This window comes from Photinus pyralis, unplaced genomic scaffold (assembly GCF_008802855.1).
Source record: "Photinus pyralis isolate 1611_PpyrPB1 unplaced genomic scaffold, Ppyr1.3 Ppyr1.4_LG5, whole genome shotgun sequence".
NCBI lineage: Eukaryota > Metazoa > Arthropoda > Insecta > Coleoptera > Lampyridae > Photinus > Photinus pyralis.
This window is the reverse complement of record NW_022170596.1, coordinates 15539988-15558739: the sequence shown is the minus strand read 5'-3', so window position 1 is coordinate 15558739 and position 18752 is coordinate 15539988. Positions and strand designations below refer to the sequence as shown.

Here is an 18752-nt window from a genome sequence, read left to right as displayed (position 1 = left end):
CACGATTGTATTAGTTGTGGTGATTGCACTGCTAACGCCATGTTCTTCCTTGGACGCATCAGTATAAAGAGTTTTGTCAAAGGAATGTCTGTTTATTATTTCGTTGAAGAGAGCTTTAAGGCACGGAGCAGGTGTTTCCTTGTTATGGACAGTTAAACTGGTGTCTAAGTTGGGTAGCAATTTTAGCCATGGCGGAGTATTTGAGAGTTTGATGGGAGTTGTATTTGTGAGATGGATATTGTTATTTGGTATATATTGCAGGATTTGGATAATGGACTGTGGTGTTCTCGGTCTGTTTGTGTTTTAATCTGTTTATTTGGATGAAAAAAACTTTTTTAAGTTTGCACAAATTTTCTGCTTGTGCTGTATGAAGGGTGTTGCAAAAATATCGACATTTTTCGCCTTTTGTCAGTTTTTCGCTAATAATTATTAAACGATGCATAGGAAAATTTTATTCTTTCGTAAATTAACACCTAAAATTTGAAGCAAGATGACCTGGACACATAGCAGCATAAGCAGGATAATGTTTGGGGGATCCTACTTCCAAAGTGTTGTTGAGGGGGAAGTTAGCAACAAAATTTCAAAAATTCGTATCTCTTGAACGAATGATGCTGCTGACCTGAAATTTAAAGCAGGAAGTGGCAGGATGCTAGCAGCACTAGCAGGAAGAGGTTTAAATGATCCTGCTTCCAAAGTGTTGCCAACTTCCCTCGCCTCATTTTTGGGGGTATTACGAGGTTTTCGTATGTTTATGTTCTTCGGGATTGTTTTGTGTAGCTAAATATTTTGTTATGAATGTGTTCTTTTACTAAAAAAGCTTGAACATCCACATGAATTATTTGTCAATTGACACCCTGTAATGGATCCTTCAACGGACTCGCTCAACTTGGGAAACTAAACCATAGGCGTCTAGGAAATTAAGAGCCCTTTCCAACTGGCAACCCTTCTTAGAGGGTTCACTCCAGGGGTGTCGTTTTTATGAAAAGATGGCATCTGTTTTGTTTTCGTTGGGACATCATGTATAATGGCAACAAAATCAATCAATGTACCGTCCAGCCTTCGTCGATATGGGTATCCTTTCGTTTTGTCCTCAATATTGCGATATTATTGCACTCATGAGCTTCAGTTTTGACACCTATGTTGTACATCGACTGGCCTCAATCATCTCATCGGTACGCTTCCTTTTATTAATAATTAAGTATGCAAAATGATGATGAAGTACGTAAAAAGATGGGAAATAGGTAGGTCCAAATGTAGCGGCTTTGAGTATTTTCGAAATTAATTCATTCGATATTTTGAAAATCCGTATTTGGCCACTTCTTTTGATGACAAAACAATATGACAAACCCGATCACCGTAGGTCTCGTAGTCATTGATTAATTAAATAAACAAATTTTAAACGATGCTTTGTCTTTTAGATTGGGCGTCTCCTAGCGTTCTCAATTTTTTGACAGTTTGTGAACCCCAAAACAACCTTTTTCAACAATTGTGCCGATGATTCTTGCAAATCGATGGACTGGAATTTTTTTCAAAATCCGTAGAATTTTCTGAATTTAAAATACAACAAGAAGTGTAGAACTATAATAGGGGATGGAAAGCTCTCGGAAAGACCTACATTAAATTAAAAAAAAAATACGTCCAAATCCAATTTATAGTAAGTTCACGAGAAATCAGCTTTTGACTTTGGGCTTGTTTTCGAGACATTATTAATCAGAGTGCGAAGGGCCTATTATACCTATAGGTACCTCTCTTGTTATATTTCGGCAGTTATTCCATTTTTTAGTTCACTAAAAAAATTCTACAGTCCGTCGATGTAAAGAATCGTCCGGAAAATTTTTGGAAATAGTTGTCTTAGGGTTCCACCATCTGTAAAAAAATTAAGAACTCTCTGGGAGTCACCCAGTTTGAAAGACAAAGCATCACTTCTTAAATTTGATTATTTAATCAATGAGTATGAAACTTATGGTGATCGGGTTTGTCATATTGTTTTGTTATCACAGGAAGTGGTCAAATACGCATTTTCAAAAAGATCGGATGAATTTTACTTAGTAATAATAGATTGTTAATTTTCGGGATGACTTTTTTATATTTTTCCATAAAAAACAATAACATTTGAAAATGTATTATTAAACTTCTTAGTTAATAAATTCCTTTGTTTTAAGTTAGAGATTATTTCCCTTACTAACTAATGGTTAGAATTTTGCTTTCTATCACAATTAGGTTTATACCTGGCGTGGGTTCTCAATTTTCAATAAACATTAATTAAAACTACCCGACATATAATTAAATGGTGTTTACTTTCACGTTAGTTTCTTTACAGGAACCACAACATTATATGCCATTGGATTTAGACGATTATAGTTTTAATTAAAGTACACATTTGATATTAATCTCAAATAAACAACAACCTCGCCCTTAAAATGTTTAGTGGTCTTTACCGATTTTGCATATAAGTCTCTTTCGTCAGTAGCAACACTATATCAACGATATAAATGAATCTTAACTAAATGAGAGAATGACTTAACAACCCCTGTTATTAATGAGAAAAATTCGCTTGAGCTATACGTGTAAGTTTCCTGATCACTGCGTTTTTCAAGTTAAGAATAGGCCCTGATTTAAATACCTAATTCCGCGTTGAATTTCAAATAGGTTTACTTGTAAAGACATGGTGTAAATTTCAGCTACCCTAAAGCCTTATAACTTTTTAATTCAAATTCGCAACTTTTGCGTCTCTGACTTAAACAAACTTAATTTGACTACTCCGAGAATTATTTCCTTGTTTTTTGGATAAACTTAATTTATACGAACAGCTGTTGTATGTCACCAAACAACCCCCCAATGGCATCTTAACTTCCTATAATCCTCGAGAGTTCCATTATCGTAACTCGGTCATATCCTCAATAGAGCAATATAAAAATTCAGTTAATGGTAGTTGTTACCGCTGCCAGACGTATTAGCTTATTGGAAGTATTTTAGTAGTTCCATAACGATTTTGATATAAATTTCAAGTAAAAAGTAAATCCACACAATTACAATTAATTGATTTTCCAAGACTTAGTATAAAAAACGAGGATAATGCTTCATATTTCATGAACCGATGCTATAATGTGAACCATAATTCAAGATGCGTACTGAAAAATTAATTTTCTATTCGTTAAAAGGAAAATCTGTTCTTTTCTAAGCTTTCATTAACTTTGTCGACTTAATTTACTATTTAGGATTTGTAATGTGGTAAAATTTCTTGGTGTATTAATAGTGACCCAGAGCAGAAAATAAGTTATCTACCAATAATTTTCCTTCGCTCATTCTTGATATAGTTTTTACAATGCAGTTCCCATAAAACAAACTCAAATCAGCATGAATACAAACCATGTGTATGTGTGTAAGTAAACAATTAGTTTCTTATCATACTTGACCGGCCAAACAAATCTGTCATTCTTATTAGTCAATGTTATATGTGAATATTCGGTACGTTCTCAATGCGGAACACATTATGCTAGCGTACGACCACAAACTAGATGGCTTTACTACTATTGACTTTCTTAAACCAAATAGTTATTTATATTAACTTGGCTCTTATTGTGTGCTTTTTGAGGAACCTTTTCTTTTGAATTTAACTGACACCCTTTCAGACGAAATTGGAAAGAAGAAGCGTACTATGTTTTTGTACTATGTTGCTTTCAACAAAATAGCGTCACTAATCAAGTATGAACCTATTTGACACCATTGGATTACTTTTCTGAGTCAACTTTAAAAGATGTGGTTTACAAGGATAACCCATAACAATTAAACACACCTTGAAGCGAACATCCAACACGTAATTCGTACTTCCCCTTCTTGAATTAATATTTGGAAATTACTAAATTGAAAGTGAATTTTTTCTGCAAATAAATTGAATGATCCACGTCTAACTCTTTACTTTTGCGATGATGTGTTGCATCAAAACGTCTCCTTTTATTTACTGAAAATGGAGTTTAAGACTTGCTTAACTAACTTGCTTGCTAGTAAAAATACATAACAAATTACTATAAAGCTTAGAATACCTATATTGGCGACAAAATCACCTAATGAAGATATAATTTTGGTGGCCACGATCTTTTTACCTAGAACCTTAGTTCAATACCAAACCAAATAACAGTATACGGAAAAAAATGTTCTCCAGAATTCACCTTATAATCAGAATAAACCCAGGAATGAACCGGGCACTCTTTATTGCACTTTACACAAACTAACTTAAAATTATAAACTAATTAAATCCAATTGTAATGAGTTTATAATTAATAAAGTTCATGTAATACAATTAAACAGCTTCAATTTACCCATAGAGTGATATCTTTAAGAACACAGAAATTCAAATTTTTCCATTCGTTTTGTTGGACGTATTTTTTTTCACGCCAAAGGAAAAATGTACCTACGCAGTGTATTTTTTATTAATTTTTTTTCGGATGCCGACGTTTAGAATAACCATTACGAATTGGACAAGGCCAATTTCATAAAATAAACCGAATATTAATAACTGTTCTGAATTCTCTTTCCTGTATTATTTTTTGGGACATTTCTAAAAATAGAAGATTAATTTAGCACCAAGCTACACCATAATCAAAAGTGGAGCGATTCAAATGAACAACATATTATCAATTATTTCAGCACTCAAGGCACGACTATGACCAATAAGTGTGCTACTTGTTTCTGCCACCTGAATTGGAAAGTTCATAACTTGTTTAATGTTAAAGCTATTAGTCCAGGAAATAGAGACTGAAAATGGACCATTTCTGAAACTGAACTGAAGTGAGACCATTTTTAATTTCAAAAGTATATTAGAAAGCGCTATAATCTCACAGTCATTCAAATATCCTCACTAGCAAGGGTTGCAAGTTTCATTATTATGCATCCCCTTTGGTAAGGGTGCAGGGTAGAGGGATTTATACCACGATTAATTCAAGATATTTTCTCATAAAACTCTTAATTATAGTGATAAAGTATGAAATTTGGTTAAAACATCTGCATAGAAATTTCAGAATTCTTAAAAATATAACCAACTCTCAAGCTCTATATCTTTTTTAATAAACATTTCACAAAAAAAGTAGTGTATATCAAAGTTGTGTAGAATTTTATGGTCTACAATTTCTGATAACAATATTTTTTTCTAAAGTGAACCATTAAAAAGATATGACTGAAAAACTAAGCAACCAACCAAATTTCAGGGGTTTTGGGGGTGGTACGGAAGAAGCACAAGGGGTGGGAGGTCGAAAACTTAGATTCTTAACAACCACCAGATGACTGTCTATGACATGCAAAAGAAATTGGAACTACATCTCATTTTGCATGCTAAAACCCTCCATTCCCTGGACTATATTTGAAAATCTGGTTAATGAAGTTGTCCATTATTTGCCGGTGATATCAAAGGTAAGTATATGGAAGAATAGGCAAATATTTAAAAAAATCTTTAAATAATAATTTAAAAACTCTAGCCAGGTGTATCCGATCCTTAGTAAATCAACGTTAAAACCTCATATATGTATACATATTATCTTATTGAAAATGTATAAAATGATACAATTCCTTTGCCGTGCACGGAAAATAAGAATGAACCACCCTGTATTAAAATTTTTCAAAGGTAAACCAATTCTTTAACAAACCTTGCGGCCATAGGAAATCAGTTCTAATTCTAATATAAATTCCTACAGCCCAAGTATTAAGTTACTTAGATTCCAATGATGAGAAACCCGTAAACAGGTTTAATGGCAGGTCGCCAGTGCACTATCTCTACCCCTTCGACAGGTTAAATTGAAATGAACATTATTATTGTTCTCGACATCTAAAAACGAACTGAAACTTCTTTTGCAGAATTGAAAAGCATTAGGTTTATTTTCGAACTCGGATTTATTGTTAGGATGTTAGGATAATTTCACGGCCATAGAAAAGTAATGAGAAATTGAGAAGACGATTTCTGAAAGTCGTAAAACGTTTACAATGATATAAAAATTACTTATTCTACACCGGTATTTCGATTATGATAACATAAATTCATACTTGTACAACTTCTTAAAAACACGTACCTACTTCGGAATTGCTCAAATCCGTGCAGCACAAATCGAGAAGGCGATAACAAAATGTATATATTGCCACATACGTTTGTTTATATGCACATTTGCTACAAATCGGAATAGTAGGATAAACCAATATTGTAAATTAAGCTTCGTGCGCAATTTCCAGAAGTTCAGTTCCTACTCGTCTTTCAGTTCAGATTAAAATTTTCGGAATTAATTTATATGCAAATTGATGGCAACCTTAAAATTTTCCCAACAAATGCTCTCTAATTTTATGAATTTCGCATTCTATAATTTAACATAATTAGTTTCCTAATTTTCGACAATTTAATATGTTTAATGGCATGGGTTGTATTGTGTATTAAAGAATGCGGAATTTCGTGGCATAATCCAGTAATAGCTTAAAGTTTTGCGGATGAGGTTGGCATGTTGGTCACGCGTTTAAATTGCGGCGGTCGCATACCGATGCCTGCTTGAATGTCATACTTTGATGGTATTGATGATTATTTGTGTATTGATATTAAATTCTATTGAATTACGTAATTGAATGTGAAAAACCTTGCATGCGTTGTATTGACTGACCCCAGAGGTATAGTTCCTGTATAGAATAACAATTTCGCAACCCTAATGGTTGAAAAACTCAGCTGCATGATTTGTGTGCGGAGTCTATGAAAATGTTTTAACTGAACGAATGAGAAAGATAAAACTAGCGTAATCGAGTCCACTACTACGGTGTTAAGGTAAATTTTCATTATTATAGGGAGGGTTAGAAAACAAATGTGATAATACCGAGTGTATAAATGCCCCCATTGTGAGTTAAAACTGCCCTGATACCGAACACGCGACTCGCGTTTCCTGCTTTCCTATTTTTTTCGCCATTAACATAACGAAGCAACTGTGAATTAAAAAAAGGAAACGTCATCAAGCTTTTAAAAAAGATAATTACCATGATATACCATACCTGCTGACTATTATTATTATCCACTAATTATTAACGTTGTTTACCTTTTGCGTTTTCCCTAATGAAACGTTACTATTTTATTTTTACTTTATAAAGTGAAAAAGCTGACCTAATGCAAGCATTTCATTATTAACTCGGAGATTATACCTAATTATGTTTTATTTGTGTGAGGAAGTCAAATCATTTCAGTTGCTCAGTCTGTTTTTTAGTATTCCATCAAAAATTACTTTAGTCAATTTGATGAAACGTTAACAATTTGGAGCATTTTGTATTGCTTGATTAAAGTATACGTGTACCCTTTTACCTACACTTCTGGGACAAAATAGGTCGCATTAACGATTTAAATAAGGGAAGTAAGATTGAACATCTGCAGAGGAGTCAGCCATATAACATACTCCTGATATCTTTGGAATCACAATAACAGCGCTGAAAGCAACAATAAACATGTAGGGCCACTAACGAAATTAATAAATATAATCATACGAACTGGGCGTTTCCCGGACATTTTTAAACTGGCTAAGGTGATACCGATCCCAAAATGTGAACAGGCTACAGACCACTCAAAATTTCGACCTATTTTGATCCTTCCTGTTGTATCAAAAGTGGTCGAATCAATCTTAAAAAATCAAATCTGCAAATATTTTGAAGTAAACCATTTGTTTAACACTAACCAATTTGGATTTCGAGCTGGAATGTCCACCACTATGGCCATAAACCACTTAGTAGGAATGATCGTTGATGGTTTTGAGGCTGGTCTGTGCGCAGTCTCCATATTCTGTGACTTGCAAAAGGCATTCGATTGCGTTGCACATGACATACTGATCAATAAACTAAACCACTACGCATTTGACGCTATTAGTGTAGAACTTATTCGCTCATATTTATGTGGCAGAAAGCAATGCACTTACGTTCATGGATGTACATCTACTTTTATAAGTGTAAATAGGGGGGTACCACAAGGGTCCATTTTGGGACCGGTATTATTCTTAATTTTTGTTAATGATATAAATCACGCCGTACCCGATGCTCATCTCACACTGTTCGCCGATGACACTACTGTTTCAGAGCTGCGTGACGATGTGGGGGAGGCATCCGCGGTCGCAGAACAATCGACTAGGAAAATTGCAGATTGGTTCCATGCAAACGAATTATATATGAATATGAAAAAAACTCAAACGTTAATTTTTTCGCATAAAATAGAAAATGCAAACAGTGTTGAATCGGTGAAATTCCTGGGTGTTTATTTAGATCCCAAACTAAACTGGTCCTCTCACGCTGACTACGTTTCCACTAAGATTAGCCGTAACATATATGTTATACGGAGGCTATATGGACAGGTAAGCGTGAAAACTCTGGTTTTAGCTTACTATGGTCTAATACATTCTCACATTAACTACGCAATTTTTTGTTGGGGACACTATCATCATTCGAAGCGATTATTTGGCCTTCAACGCCGGGCTCTCCGCGCTATTACAGGAACCCCTTACAGAGCAGATATCAGGAGTAAATTCAGCTCTTTGGATATACTCACGTTACCATGTTTGTATATATATGCGTGTCTACTGTATGCTAAGCAACAATCACATTGCTATACTCTACAAAATCAAATCCATAATTACCGTACCAGGGGTGGTGAACTGGTGAGGCATCAATATATGAGATTGCAATGTAGTAGATATGGGGCCAATTATTACAGTCCTCGTTTTTTGAAAAATTACCTCGCAACGTAGTAAGGCTACCATCCAAAACTTTCAAAACCAAAATTAAGACATTTTTAAAAAAACAAAGTTTTTACGACATTAACGAATTCTTGAATTGTCAATGGTCCTCATCCGATTTCAATGTAAGTTAGTCATTAAATGTTTTTGTCCCTTGTTTTTTATCCTTTTCAGAATTGACGTTTGTAAACAAAAAATTTTTGTGTTAACAACAGTAAAGATTATTATTATGGTCGGTGTTTCTTGTGAGAACTCAGGTCTAGCCTGGTTAACTAATCGCACGGATTAAAATCAAGTAACGATTAGTGTCCGTGTCTGTGTCTGGTGAATTTATGTAGGGTTCTAAAGAAAAATAAAAATAAAAATAAAATAAATATTCACACACTCACATTGGAAATCTAGGGATAGTATGTAATTCATACTTACCAACATAGCTATTAATGGCCACAATAGTCAACGCTATCAGGAAAGAAGAAAACAAAACAAAAATATCATTATAATAATTCCTGTAATTTTATTAAATAGAGTTTATTGTGTAAGTGTTTATTATTATTATTATCATATTGATCTTAAAAACCAGAAACTATCTTCTTGCTATGTCCTCTCACTGTTTTTTTTCCGTCTTCTTTAATGAGCTTTTATGTGTATCATTTGTTTCCACATATTGAATAGTATTTCTTTTCGCGTTCACTTAGTAGTTACATCTTTATCTGTTCTTACGCCCTCCAGTTAGTTTTTTGTGTAATGAGTGTCACAGTATTTTGTTTGCAGCGCAGCTCTTGTTATAATCTCAAGTTTTTAAACCTCGCTTATTTTCACTTCCACTGTCTTTCGCAGCACAGCGCAGTTTTCTCTATCTTTTAGGGTCTTTAATACTTATCTTACTATGAATTATGATTATAGTACGGGGGGGGGGGGGGGGGCGGTCCCAGTTTGATCTTGCACTGCGACTTTTTGGTCTATTGTGCTCCCCTGTATTGTCTACCCTTCAAGAATAGCTGTAACTTTAACAAAGTCCAGGATTTCGATAGGGTGAACCATCGTTAATTCCTCTTGTCTAATTTCTTCATTTCCAAGGAGGTGTTCCCTTGCCTTCATCCTACTTAGCTTTGAGATGGACGATGCTAATTCCCCGGGAGGGGTTTCCAGAAAGATCTTGGAATGGTTATCTCGTCGAATTTTCGACCAATGTCTGCGATCTGCCTCTGTCATGGAAACTAAAATTTCCTGATAGAAAGTAGGCATGAAAATGAAGGTTTCATGGCGATTTTGGGTAAAGATATTTGAAATACACAAAAATTACAGCCATCTCAATAAACGGATTATTATAGAAAAGTAAGCTCTCTTAAAAAGTTTGTAATTTTTGAAACGGAACAGAACAATACTTTTATGTGTAACGGGTGGCATGATGTCCCTGTAAATAAAACCAAGCAAGAAAAGGAAAATGTTTAAGGTAGCACAAACATTGCAGCACTCATAATAAACGAATCGTTTATGTACAAGTGAGAATCGTGTACCTTTATACGCACTTAATGGGTGGCTTGTGTACTCTGTGAACAATATTAATCAATGAAACAGAAATCTTTATAGTACCACAAAAATTACAGCACTTAAAATAGATGAATCGTTATCTAGAAATTAGGCTTTGTAAAAAAATTATAATTTTGAATTGGGAAGGACACTTTTAAATGAGAGTTTGCGGACCTGGTAAAGAAAATGAAACAAGGTCAAAACAAAAAAAATTTTAATATATAAATAATAATACATAGATAAAAATTTCCAGTTATTTTGGGAAATAACCTGATAGTTTCCCTTTTTCTTAAGCCCCACCTAGAAAAAAACGCGCAATAAATAAATAAACATGAAAAGAAAACGGAAAGGACAATTCCCAAAAAAATGGGAGAAATTCATCAATTGGCCAGTGTGACGCAGCGGACTAGAAACTCGACTACGGTATTGAAGGTACATACATACCTGATTCGAATCAGGTTCGGACATGGATGTTTGTAAATACATAGTGCGTTGAGCTGGTAGAACGGTCTTGGGTGAAACTCCGACCAATTAAAAATAAAAACAAAAAAATAGAAATTCCTCTAATTCTATTCCAAGAACAGCATTTATAATTTCATGTTGAAATAACTGCTTAAATGTATCTCCCGCGCACAAAGGCAAACAATATTTTAACAGTGGTGGAATTACAAATATAATTAGATGTAGATGTTTACCGTAAGGACGTTATCATCAAAAGGATTCGAATGACAGCATGCTTCATTTAACTTGGTCTACACATTAATTAAGATTTTCATATCAAAATTACATTAACACTATCACTTTACATTTAATCTGCCTTGTAATTAGTGGATTACGGTTAATCCACTTGAGAAGAAATCGATGGGCGTAGATAAAAGACTTATCAATATGAAATAAAACGTACATATATCAAGGGATTAAGCAGAGATTGTAACTCTAACTAGAGAATGCATTACATTACTATTTCCCTGCGAGAATTGCGCTCTTCTTTAATCCCTTATATAGCATAAAACTGATATAGTTATACAATATTTGCCATTGTAAGCTGTGTAACCGTCAGCTTTCGTTTAGGTTGTGTAATCTTGTATTGAAGATGAAAACACATAAAAATGAAACAGATCCGCAATTTACAGGAGTCGTGCTATTCTTTTACTGATGCCAATTATCTTTTCATTGTCAAACGAAAAATAATTAACGTACTTTACAAGCATTTCTTTTCTTGAGTTTTTTTTTAAATACTATTAAAAGTTCAGTATTCTGATGAACAAACCGTATTGATGTCTTCCTATAAAACATTCACAAGAATTAATAGGTATCACAATTATAAATTGTAAAACGTAAGATAGCTCTGTATAACGTCTACAGAAAGGTATATAACCTCCTCAACTGCTACTTTAAACTAGTATTTTGTTTACATTACGTTTAGTATATAAGTATCATATAAAATGTAGTCTTCAGTGCAAAGAACATATGGACAAAATAAAGAAAATTTACAAAGGCAAGTTTAGCCAACGCGTAACAAATTTCTTTGGCTTAGCCGTGATCGAAATGATGCAAGACACGTCTAGCAGAAATGTTACAACAGGTCGCATAGTTGCAACTTTCTCGTTTTCTAATCAAGTTTTAAGAACAACTGGGCATCCCCAATCAAATGAGACCATTGAATTTTTTTATCGTAAGCTGACAGTGGCGTCGCCAGAAATATTTCAATAGGTGGGCCAACCTGGGACCAATATGCTTTAGGTTCGGCCATAATTCGCTACACATTACGTAGGAGGAGATTAATATCAAAAAATCCATTTACAACGACGAAAATACAGACCACAGCCTTGCCCATTTTCTTTTAGGTTATGGGTCCACGCTTAAAGGAGGTTCTGGTTCCATGATAAATGATTTACTGATTGGGCCTCGCGCTCATTTAGTATTTACCCGTGACTAATTCAGACACTGGCAAACAAAAAAACAAACATCTGTTATGTTGGGTTGATTTTATAGATATAGTAATAGTTCGGATGCCGCCTAAACTTAATCCCTGACACGATAAGACCAATAATACATCTTGCATTATGCACGGACCATTACCGACAGGTGTTGTAGGTCAATGGTTTAATTTTGTTCTTGCACCGGTCGCGGATATTTTTAAATTGACCAGTAGTGGTGGTCTCAGCCTGTAGAATTTAAATTTTACTGGATATTTTAAACGCATTTCAAATTGGGGTGTGTCGTAGAATGATCGTAGGGGAATAAGGGATTATTACCGGGAACGTTAAGTGGAAAGATCCTGGCGGAATCGGTCTTAACGGAAAAGTGTGTTTTTCGGCGACTCGGGTACTCGTAAAGAAATTTCATGTAAAAGGATTTCACGTAAAAAGTTTTGATCCAAAGCGAACATAAGAGATTAAGATCTCAAAGAAGCCCAATTGTTGCTGGGCATCTGTCCCGTCCATATTAAAAATGAACCTGACGGTATATAGGTATTAAATTAGACTCCTATTCATTAATAGTAGAGTAGCGTAGGGTGTAAGAATTTTGTGAAAACGCAAGCTAGGTAAGGAAAGTGATAAAAAAGATAAAGCCAAGATGGAGGAACAACAACAAAGTGAAGAACACCAGGATTTCGGCCTAGAATCACAGGATATCCTGGGAAGTCCGATACCATCTAACCAACTATCAGCGGAATCCGACCCTTTTCCCGTTTGATGGAAAGCATTCAACGTTTATGAGAAGAAAAACGGAGATCCAGATAAGAACAACGATGGATAGCCCAGGAGCAAAGAAAGGTCATGGAGCGAATGGCAAAAGAACAGGAAGAAAAGGCCGAAAAGAGGGCGAAGGATCAAGGAGAAGAGATGAAAATGAGCCAAGAGGAACTCCACTATTTCGAAGAGAGAATAACGAATAGCCAGGAGGAGGGTATATAGCGTTGGGATGACAATATGATACAGCACCAAGCGTAAATTAAAGGTGTATTCCGTACACACGATCTTCGAATTCGAGAAGTTGAGGAGAAAACGGATGGAATGAAAATCCAAACCCAAATGCAATTACGAGAAGTTAGCAACCAAATCGTGATCCAGGCGAAGGTGATGGGAAGTTCCGAAAAGAAGTCGGTAGACTTTAAGGTAGTTTAAAGTTCTTTCGAAAAATTAGTTTGGGGTGTTCCAACTGAAAATTCGGATCACCAGTACAATCCTCCCCCTTGATGCTAGCTGCTATCATTCAATCACCCAAATAGCGGAGGAATGCCCCAGGTATGATGGACTACGCACGAGCCTACACACTATTAAATTCGTTAGGAATTTGGACCACTACTTAGAGAGGATCCGAGCAGATAGACGAATTTGGCTTTTCAACGCGGTAAAGTCTCTAGGAGAAGCCAGAATATGGGCGGAGACCCAGAGATGTAGACGATCGTAGAAAATTTCAAGCGGAAATTCCTGGAGAACTACTGGTCCCAGACGGAACAGGAGAAGATAAGAGCATGCATATACCAACCAATAACCTACAACCCCAAAAGACCAATTTATTATACCAGCTCGAGTAGACCAAACCCAAGAAATTAAACAGAAGGATTGTGCCAGACAGAGAAGCTCCGGCGGATAATGGCAGATCCCGTTGCAATCCGAGTCAAGAAAATACACGGAATGCCTGTTTAACGGACGTAGCTATCAGTTTAAAGTTCTGAAATTTGGCCCAAACGTGTCCATGTCCATAGAGCGGTATTTTATGAAAGTCTCCAGCAGGTACTAGGACTTGAAATTTTATCATTTTCAACCGTATACGTGGATGATATTTTAATAACATCCCAGACGATGGGAAACCACCGATACCAACTGGAGTTGATACTTCACTGATTACAACAAGCGGGAGTTTTTTGGGACACACAATAAGTGGAAAAGGAATTAAAGACGACCCAGGAAAAATAAAGGCCCTTCACACAGTGTATAGTTTAAAGGTTATGTAATTGGTCACGATTTGTGTTTTCTAAACACGAAAATTTTTTCTTGAAAAAGATTATACACCAAACCTTTTTCTGTTTTTCGAAAATTGTAATCGGGAGAAACTGCAATTAAATATACGGTGTATGGCCACGATCCATGCAATCATTTTGCCAATGACAAAATGCAAAACTCCAACCCCATAGCATTATCATTAATAGAGATGATTTTTTCGTTTCCCCAGAAAAATTATACCGTACTTCTTTATTGATTTAAAATTCATCTGAATTTTTTCAGCGCAGAAATGTTTACATAGCTACAGTTAAATCAAACTAAAAAAGTTTCGTGTACACCACATTGTAGTAATTCAGCACATATTCTCTAGTTTCCTCTAATTACGGTGGCACTTCGCTTCGTCCCTGAACGATAAATCAATTAAAGCCATACAATAACTCCCTGGAATAAGCAAATTTAAAAATGTGTTTCCATGCACACTAAAAGTATACCAATGACGATGTAATAATGCAAAATGTTTGTAAAATGTAACGACCGTCGTAAAAATATATAAAAAAGTTGGAGTTTTAATTACGATTCCTGCATATAAATACGAAATTTTTTCTTCAATTACAAACCTCTGCCGCAAGTATTACTTCAAAGTATAATACATATTTTCCACTTAATATAAGTGGATCATTTTGAACGCCTTGGCGTAATATCTCGGTATTCGTAGCACAGGGTAGTGAAGTTTAATATTCGCAAACTGATTTATAATTCAAATATAAATTTCCTTTAGTACATTCGCAGATCAAAAAATTAATACATTTGAAATTCAGAAGAATACAACACGAACGCGTATGAATTATGAAGTTTCATAATTAAAATTCCAGTAGCACATTCAGCGTTTATCAGCAGCTTTTGCAATTAAAGCTTTTATTGTCAACGGGTAGGTACCGTACCATGTCTGTACATAACAATAAATCATATCACTCCCGACGTTCCATCATGTTTAATTTTGTACTGTTGTGGAACACCAGCATAAAATATACTACTATCAAGTTTATCGTACTTTTATAGACGAATGATCGATTGAGAAAGCTAATAGCATTTCTAAACCTAAAAAAGCCATGTCTGTACTTGTTGACCCTAATCGATTGGCTTCAAAATTAAGTGCAAAACTCAATAACAGCTGGCGATCCATTTAGTTAAACTTTGAACAACATACGTTCAGTCACCACCAGTGTTTCTTAACGAGGTGTAACTTGTAGATCTACAAGTCCGCATTTCAAGTACAAACGAGATGACTGTCAATTTGGAAAAGGTAAAGCGCCAATTTACGCGAAATTAGACCATTGACCTTAGCTAACATTTCCGAATGTCAAAGCTTCGATACATTCAATGCAATTTTATTTTATCCTTGTAATGAGGTTTACAATACGAGATACAACCACATACAATATTCTGCTTGTTACGTGAAAATATTGAAATGGAAATAAATTGATCAAAATGTACAAACTTATTCGGTATATCCTGATATTCTATTTTATTTGTTCATTTTTCTGTGCCGGTCGCTTGTTTGGTGATTTAATAGTAGTAGATCGATATTTTACATCTTATCATGTATTACGTTATTAATTTACTTTACCCTTATTTTTTTTTTTTTTTTTGGACAGGTGGGGAAATGCATTACGCACACTCCGGATAGAAGTCTGGAGTAGTGTGGGACTCTCCCATTATCTGGGTATACCCACTAAAACCCCACCTGAGGCTTCGGCATCTATGGCCATTAGCCTTTATACTTATACTAAGGTACTATAATATCACAGTTTCTGAACACACAACACAAGACAGGCGTGATTACATTTACTTATTTACTACACAAATATACATAAAGACAAAAATTTAAAAATATCACAGATGGTTTGCAATGCCAATTTGTTGGATGAACGCGAGAGTATTTTTACATTGCTCTTCATTTTTGAAGTTATTTTCCCATATCGGGTTTATATTAAATATCACACGTACATTCATATACTGCGGACAAATAGAAATAATGTGATGTGGTGTTAAATTAACACCACATTGTTCGCATAATGGCCGTTCTTCACCTGCCAACAAATACCCCTGAGTGAGAGCAGTATGCCCCAGACGGAGTCTGTACAGCCTGATCAAGTTCAAACGTCTAACGTCGATATAGAATAGCGGATCCAGACTAGGTTTGATCCTTTTCAAAGCCGTATCAGACTCCGACCACTGCTCACTCCACCGCTCATAGATTTTACTTTTCACAAGTCCACGCCGTGCAGTAGATGACATACTCGTGAAGTCGATATTCTCCAATTGGAGGTGGTTTAATACCTCTCTAGCCCTAACACCTAACGATCTACATCTGTATAGACGAGCAATGGTAGTCGCATCAGTAAGGGATCTAAAATTTGGATGTTTATCATCTAACCTTACTTTTATATAGTAGTTTGCAACAATCTGTTTCCGGCGAAGAGCTAGAGGGGGAATATTTGCCTCGACGTAGAGCGATGGAACTGGACTTGTTGGATATGCTCCCAAAGAATATCGAATAGCCAGGTTCTGAATCTTATCAAGTTCCCCAAGCAAAGCATTATTGCCACACGTAGAGTACGCTGCACATCCATAATCCATCCTTGATAGGATGAGGGCCTTATATATATCCAGTAGGGTCTTAGGGTGAGCTCCCCACCTATGATGAGCGAGAACTCTCATGATGTTCAGCGATTTTCTACATGTAGCAGTAACATTATTTAAATGCTTTGACCACCGTAATTCCCGGTCAAAGGTAAGCCCGAGAAACTTGACTTCCTGAACAACACTGATTACACGATCATTCATTAGTAGCACAGGATCATAGTGCGGTCTACGGAGTCGGCAAAAGTGGACAGCCTTTGTCTTTTCCTCCGACAGCACAAACCCGACCGCATTGGCGTTACTACAGATTTTGTTTATGGCCACTTGTAGACTTCGAGTTATTGCACCGACCGTCTTACCAGAACAACAAACCATTAAATCATCAACATACAAACATTTATCAATCATCCCCTCAACACCTTTAGCTATTTCGTTTATGGCGATGCCAAACAGGGAACAGCTAAGTGTTGACCCCTGCGGCACACCATTTTCTAAAACATACTCTTTTGAGTGGATGTCACCGATTCTTACAACAAACTTTCTGTTCTCTAGAAAGGATTCTATAAATTTTGGTAAGTTCCCTCGAAGATTGTATTTATACATATTCTGCAATATTCCATATCTCCAAGTCATGTCGTAAGCGCCCTTTATATCAAAGAAAACCGCAACCAGGTGCTCACCACTGTCAAATGCACTCAGAATTCTATCGGTCAATTTGACCAAATGGTCAGCCGTTGCTCGTCCCTTCCGAAAACCCGTTTGATAAGGTACGTATATATTATTATCTTCAAGAAATGTTTGCAGCCGCACATTAACCATTTTCTCTAGCAGTTTTCCCAAGCAAGACGTTAAACTAATTGGGCGATAACTTTGTGCCAGCAACGGATCTTTTCCAGGTTTCGGTATAGGAATGACAACGGCCTGTTTCCATTCCGAGGGGTAAGTATGTTCATTCCAACAAATATTAAAGAAATTTAATATACTTTGTTGCATTTCAGGAGTACAGTGATGAAACATCTGGTTGTGGATTTCGTCTTCTCCCGGTGAACATGACTTGGTGTTACGGATAGCGATATTCAACTCTTCTAAGGTAAACGGAGTATTATAATTTAAGTTTTCGTTAGTATCAAAAATAATAGGAATGGATTCTTTATGTTGTTTAGTGTGAAGAAACGTATCCGCATAATTTTTGGAGCTACTAACTTGGTAAAATTGGGTTGCTATGATATCCGATATATCCTCTGGTTTATTTGTGATTTGTCCCTCTGAATCTCGCAAGAAGGCCAGACTATTGCAACCAATTTTACCTGATACGGCTCCAACCTTTTTCCACACTTCCTTGCTAGTAGTGTCCGGTGTAATCGTGGACACGTATTGATTCCAGGAGCTCCTCTGTGCTTCCAGTATTTTTCGGCGACACTCCGAACGACGTTTCTTAAAAACTATTAAATTGTCCAACGTAGGATTACGTCTAAATCTATATAAGGCTTGATTTTTTAATGATATTTTTTCTTTTATTTCAGACGACCACCACGGAACCATTTTTGTTTTATTGCCAGGTTTGGATTTTGGAATACTGGCGTTCGCAGCGTCTAATATAGCAGATGTAAGAGTTTTTAAACTTAAGCTATCTAGGGCTGGAGGGACGAACTTACTTGCAAAAAGTTCCCAATCTGCTTGTGGGATCTTAAATCTAGCCACTGATCTTATCGTGGGATTTTTGCCTCTAACAGAAATGATTATGGGAAAATGATCGCTGTGATGGAGATCAGTTTCCACCTCCCATTCAAAATTACAGTATATATTTGGAGAACATATAGAAAGATCAATTGCGTCGAATGTTCCGGATCTCACGTTGAAAAACGTGGCCGAACCGTTATTCAAGATACTTAAGTTA

At 35.7% G+C, this 18752-nt stretch overlaps 1 long non-coding RNA gene across 1 annotated transcript; it reads left to right on the top strand.

The window, feature by feature from the left end:
• The first annotated feature begins 17631 nt into the window (after positions 1-17631).
• On the top strand, positions 17632-18704 carry LOC116171687. Its single transcript, XR_004145491.1, has 3 exons — positions 17632-17794; positions 17854-17945; positions 18379-18704. It is a non-coding gene; the product is annotated as an uncharacterized LOC116171687 (long non-coding RNA).
• The last annotated feature ends 48 nt before the right edge of the window (positions 18705-18752 follow it).